Source organism: Coturnix japonica, chromosome 4, assembly GCF_054131305.1.
Source record: "Coturnix japonica strain WE chromosome 4, WE-NBRP24, whole genome shotgun sequence".
Lineage (NCBI taxonomy): Eukaryota > Metazoa > Chordata > Aves > Galliformes > Phasianidae > Coturnix > Coturnix japonica.
The window spans coordinates 86,213,088-86,218,931 of NC_140666.1; positions in this window are offsets into that span (position 1 = coordinate 86,213,088).

Genomic DNA, 5,844 nt, shown 5'->3' on the forward strand with positions numbered 1-5,844 from the left:
ACATTGCTTCTCCATGGTGCTCTTTGACCCCTGGTGGTAAAACAGGGCCAATTACACTTCCTTGGTCGTATCTCAGATCATCACTTTTATAGGAAGGGAATGAAGTTTCACACTGTGACAAGCAGTTGCTGTCTGGAAAGAAGCAGCACTTGGAGTTATGATAAATGACTTTAACATCTGTCACATGTACATTGCTCTGGGCTTACCACTGCTCACATAGTCCTTGCAATGACAGTGAAAATAAATACAATCCCTTGTTCAAATATAATAAACACATTCCCTGGGGTATGGAGAGAAACGTGCACCTGAAGAAAGCACCTCATCTGTATTAAGTAGTCAGGTTTTGTGTTGTTGTTTCTGAGGAAGAGATCTGTTGAAGCAATTTGAGTATCTTCAGTGCTCATTCAAATCAATAGGACTGGCCAGAGCTCTGCACTGGCTTCTACTAAATGGAGACTTGAAATGATACTTTGAGCTGCACAACTGAAAATACGTGAATGTAAAATAGCTCTGTTGGATCAGGCAGTCAATCTCACTGTCCCATCTCAAACAGTGCCAAAAGGTGGTTGCCCAGGAAAGATTCTATCACACAGTGGTACCTCCCAAAAACACATTCCCACACTCGTATTCTTTGTAGTTGAGGCACTGTCTCCCCAGTCCCCGTTGGGTTTCCTTTCTATGAGCTTTTCCAGTTTCCATGTAAGTTTCCAGCTTCCTGAAGCAAGGAAATCCCAGCTCATCCCTACTACCAGAAGACACCTTCACCTCTTCTGTTCTTGAACCTGTTACCTGGTAGGTACCCAAAAGAATCCACTCCGTGGATGTAAAGGATGAAATCTGCCCCCCTTGATATAATTTACCCCCATTGGTGTACCATTCACATTGCTTAAGGAGGGCTAGGCTTGGTTCTGCTACGTAACAGTTTAGACTTAGAGCTGAGCACCAGCCCTGTGCTTTTGGGATCGCTGGTTCTGCTCACACCAAAGCTGGAGTTGAGATGAGAGAGTTCTGCCACCCTTAGAACCAGCCTAGGAGGAAAACAGCACAGTTCAAACCTGCTATTTAATTAGATATAAAATGAGCACCACCCAAAGGGTCCCAGGGTAGCTTAACCATTGATCCTGACCTGATTTGTCTCTGTTTATTGTAAGCAAGGCCCGGCTGCATGGTGAAAGCTTTGCTTTGTCAGTAAATCCCAGACACAATGCAGCACGGGGAAGGGAAAACGATCCCAGGAGCACAGAGGAGATGGCTTCTGCTCTCCTATGGCAGGCAATTGCCAGGATCAAGCCCACGATATTTAATTTTCAAATGTGTAATCTTTAGCTCCTTTTACGTGTCCCGGGGCAGTCTCGTAGACACCACCTGAAGTATATTAGAGCCGAGCTGATTATGGGTCTGCTCCAAAGCCTTCTGAAGTCAGTGGGAGTCTTTCCCCTGACTTCACTGTGTTTGGGGCAGGCCCCGGATGAATATCCCTCGGGTGAGACAGTTTAATCACCCATTCAGCAGTACACAAAGCAGATCACATACACTTTTAGCCTGCATTGTATGGTGTTATGAAATGAGAAGATTATTTGATATGATTCAGAGATAGCTCAGGTATAAGGCAGGGGGAAGAAAAAAAAAAGTAACACAACACCTTTGATGTTTCACATTATACTTCAGTTATTCCTTGAGGGGCCAATTCTCGTCACCTTACCCAGGTGAATCTTGCGCTTGGTAATTTGGTCAAAAACATTCCATCAGGCTCCTTTCTAATAGAAAACATTTGGGGGAGTGGGAGTTCAGCTTGATGAAGATTTCTGCCAAAAAGAAGGAAAAATAGAAGGTAAATCCTTATATTTCTTCCTTCAATAATCAGAGAAAAAAATAACAGGGAGTAAAGTCCTGTTTTGGAGGGATTTTCTAAGAGGACAGTGAAATTAAACTCTCTTTTGTCAACGCTTTCGCAACAACTGCAGTCTCCATATGGAGCGGCTCTTTCTAGCTGTAGCATCACCCACCACTGTTACCATCAGCCAGTCCTGATTCTCATCTTGCTTTTCTTAGGTCAGGACACAAAATGAAGCTTTGTCCCTCTTCTTTCATGCTTCCCACCAATAAGTAGGAGAGGATTTAGTTGCATGACATTCAAAGTCAGGTGAAGCCTGTAGGGCTGGTGGGGCATTAGCTAGAGAAGTCTGATAAAGGTTTTATATTGCTAGAAATAGAGCAAGGGAAGGATATCCCAAGAATGATTTCCTTTTATGTCTTTTGAACTTGTCCTAATGATTGCAGGGAAGTGTTGCCCTCCACCAGCGTTACGAAGGCAATCAGTCCTTCCGTATGCACACAACGTGAACAGTTTTCATGGGCTTGGTGAGTGGCAGCACAAATCAAAAGCCTCCTTCTTCAGAGGAGATGCAAACCACAGTCCATGGCCAGTAGCGGTAATTGAAACCATCTTTCCGAAAGTTGGCGGGTGATGAAACCCAGTGTGGATGACTGTGTTCTGCCTCTCAAATCCCCTCCCACTACCCTGCAATATACCGAGTTTTGCTGGGGGTGGGGGGTTTAGCTTCCCTGGCACAAGAGTTTCCTTTGTTGACAGGAGCTGGGTCTCCTTTAGGGGACTGGGCCGATCCAGCTGTACTGGCAAAGCCTTTGTAATGTGGAGCAGCTCAAGTGCAGACCTGTAATGGGTGCCTGCCTGAACCTTTTCTGGCACATCAATAGGGCCAGTGCTGAGCAAAGTTAAACGACCCCGTGCTGGAGAAGTGCCACACGTAGGAGCCGGCAAGCATCTGTGTTACTGATCCAGTGCGGTGCTTGAAACGTCTTTGGACTTCTTTTCAAGTGAGGGCTGCCTGTTTCAGTAGTTGTGTGTGCAGTGAGTAGCTGGAAAAGCCAGTCCTTGGCTGGAGCTGTTGGAGATGCAACCATGGTTTCACATCAAGTATGGCCGTGTTTGCCCAGTTAAGGCAGCATCTTTATGGCACAAACTGAAGCCCAGGAAGCGCTCCCTGCCAGTCAGGCAGCTCTGCTGTGCTGTGTGGGTGCACAGGTTGCCCAGAGAGGTTGTGGGGTCTCCTCCTTGGAGATATTCAAAAGCAACCTGCATATAGGCCTAGGCACACTGCTCTGGCTGTCCCTGCTGGAATAGGGTTGGGCCAGAGGGACACAAAGATCCCTGCCAATTTCAGCCATGCTGTGATGAAGACAGAGGCCTGAAGGCTGGGGGATGGATATTTCCCTCTGGGAGGAGGCTCATTGTCATGGAGAGCTGCCCATCCCATGGCCTTGGCATTCGGAGGGGAGTGGGGACTCAGAGTGGGACCAGCAGGCTAATTGCCTTTGTCTTCTCCCCCCCCTTCAAATGGGGAATCACGGTAAATCCCCCAAACCCATGACAATAGCCCTGCTGCTTTTAAGTCTTTCCTTAAACCGAATCCTCTTGTCCTCCCTCTCCCAAGACCTGGGCGTTGTTCATTAAAAGAAGAGCCTCTTGTAATGACAAAAGGAAACCTTAAAAAGGCTGCCATTAGCTCATTATCTCAGCTCCCTCCTGCATGGTAGGTGTCTATTTGTTGAATGCTACACCCAAATGTCCCTTTGGCAGATTCCTTTATCATGAGAACCCAAGCCATGGGGTGATGTGTCCGCGGGAGCCCAGATCCCGACTGCGGGGTCACTTTCCCTGGAGAGAGCAGGATTTGCTGTGCTGGGGACATGCCAAAATCATCCTTCAGCCCATCACCACCTCTCTGGGTTGGGGCTGGAGGACTACAGTGGATGAATCTTCCTCTTGCTTTGCTCGGCCAGGTTCTGTCTATGAGATCAGTCAGCCAACATGGCATGAAATATTATGGAATATTCGCTGAGACAGACTGTCAGAGTCTAGCAATGCAAATTTACCATTGATTTAGAATCCTCAAGAGTAAATATTGGGTATTAAAAAAAAAATTCTTCTCTGGTCAAGCACTGGCTGCCCAGGGAGGTGATGGAGTCACTGTCCCTGGGGGTATTCCAGGTCTGTGGAGATGTGGCACTGAGGGACATGGTTAGTGGGCATGGCAGGGATGGGTTGGTGGTTGGACTGGGTGATCTTGGTGGTCTCTTCCAATCTTAATGACTCTATGGTTCTATGAAATGTTTATTGGTACTACCTGCAGAAACATACGGCTGATGGAAATGGAAGAAAGTAAAACATGAAATTAATCTTCTGGTTGGAAGAACGTGAGCTGGACACATGAAAATATCCTAGAGTGGCCCATTGCTTGCTAAGGTTTGACAACAGGCTGATGTAGCTGAGAAGGGGTGAAATAGCCACATGGATACATGAATGAGCTTCACTTAAGGACTGGTTCTAAAACCTTCCAGCTGTTGGGAATCCTTCCACTATTTTTAGATCAAACTCTGCAGACCCAAACCCAAATAAAGCCATCCCACACCTGCTGTGATTGAATCATAGAACTGTAGAATCATTTGAGTTAAAAGGGACCCTTAAAGGTCATCTGGTCCAATCCCCTACAATGAACAGGGACAGTACAGCTCCATCAGGTGCTCAGAGCCCCATCCAACCTGACTTTGAGCATCTCCAGGGATGGGGCATCTATCACATCTCTGGGCAACCTGTGCCAGTCCCTCACCAACCTTATTGTAAAAAACTTCCTTATACCCAATCTAAATCTCCCCTTGTTTGAAGCCATTTCCCTTTGTATTGTGAAAGATCTTGGGCAGGATGTGCTGACCACCTTGGTGTTTTGCTAGTGACAATCATCTGCCCTCTCTCTCCCATTATCATTTCCTCCGCATCACCTGAAACATGATTAAAAATCAAGGCATGGAGGAATTACCCCTAAAGCTAGGAAGATTGTATCTCTGCTGGGGAGGGGAGAGTGAGAGGGGGATGAGGCAGGAGTTGCCAATCGCCCACTGGTCTCAGCTATTGCACAAACAGCAGCTGGCCAGTGCTGGGGAAAGTACTTGGTCCCAATCCCAAGTACATGGATGTCATCTGACATTTCGTCATGGCTTCATTATATTTTGGATCAGGCCAGTGGTTCTTATTGCATTAATGCCATACGTGTTAAGCAGGTAGCCAGCGAAGAGGCACTGCATCACACTGCCAATGATTTTATTTTCTGAATAGCCTGTGGGGATGGCCTTACATCATGCCAGATGCATATACAGTTAGTAGCTGTGATTTCATGCTTAACTTCAGTGTTGATGCTACATTCCTCCAGAAAAAATTTACATTTATCTTCCATGGCCGCACATGGAACCCAGCAAACAACGTATACAAACAGAAGGAACTGGGAATTCATGCTTCTGCATAAGGGATGCTGAAGGAAGGATTCTCAGTAGCGTGTTTATGGTAGAGGACTCAGCCTGACCTGTCAGGTGACCAGTCTGACTTCTCATTTTAGGCAGGTGCAATTTAATCTGAAAAGCTGATCTGCAAAATGGATGAGGGTCCAGGCAGCCAAGCTCAGCCTTGGTCCCCCCCCATGCTTGCCAACGCCATGCTGGAACCAGCTCCTGTTTCTTTTCCTTTTGCAAGCTTTTATTCTTTAGGCTAAAGCAGGCTGAAAAGCGACAGTTGTCATTCAGATGACAGCCAAAAACAAACAAACACAAAAACCCAGAGTGCCCACTCTGCACGGGGAGAACACAAAAGGCAGCAAATCAGCTCATGTGCATCACCTCCAAGGTGGCCTTTTTTGGTCTTTCTGCAGACAAAATTGTTCAATAAGTCTTTGTTCTTTTCATCCCGACCTGTGTGAAAGCAAAACCTGTCACCCACAGAGCTCCAGAATGCCTCAATCACGCTGAGGAAGAAGCAGGCAGAAATCTACCACG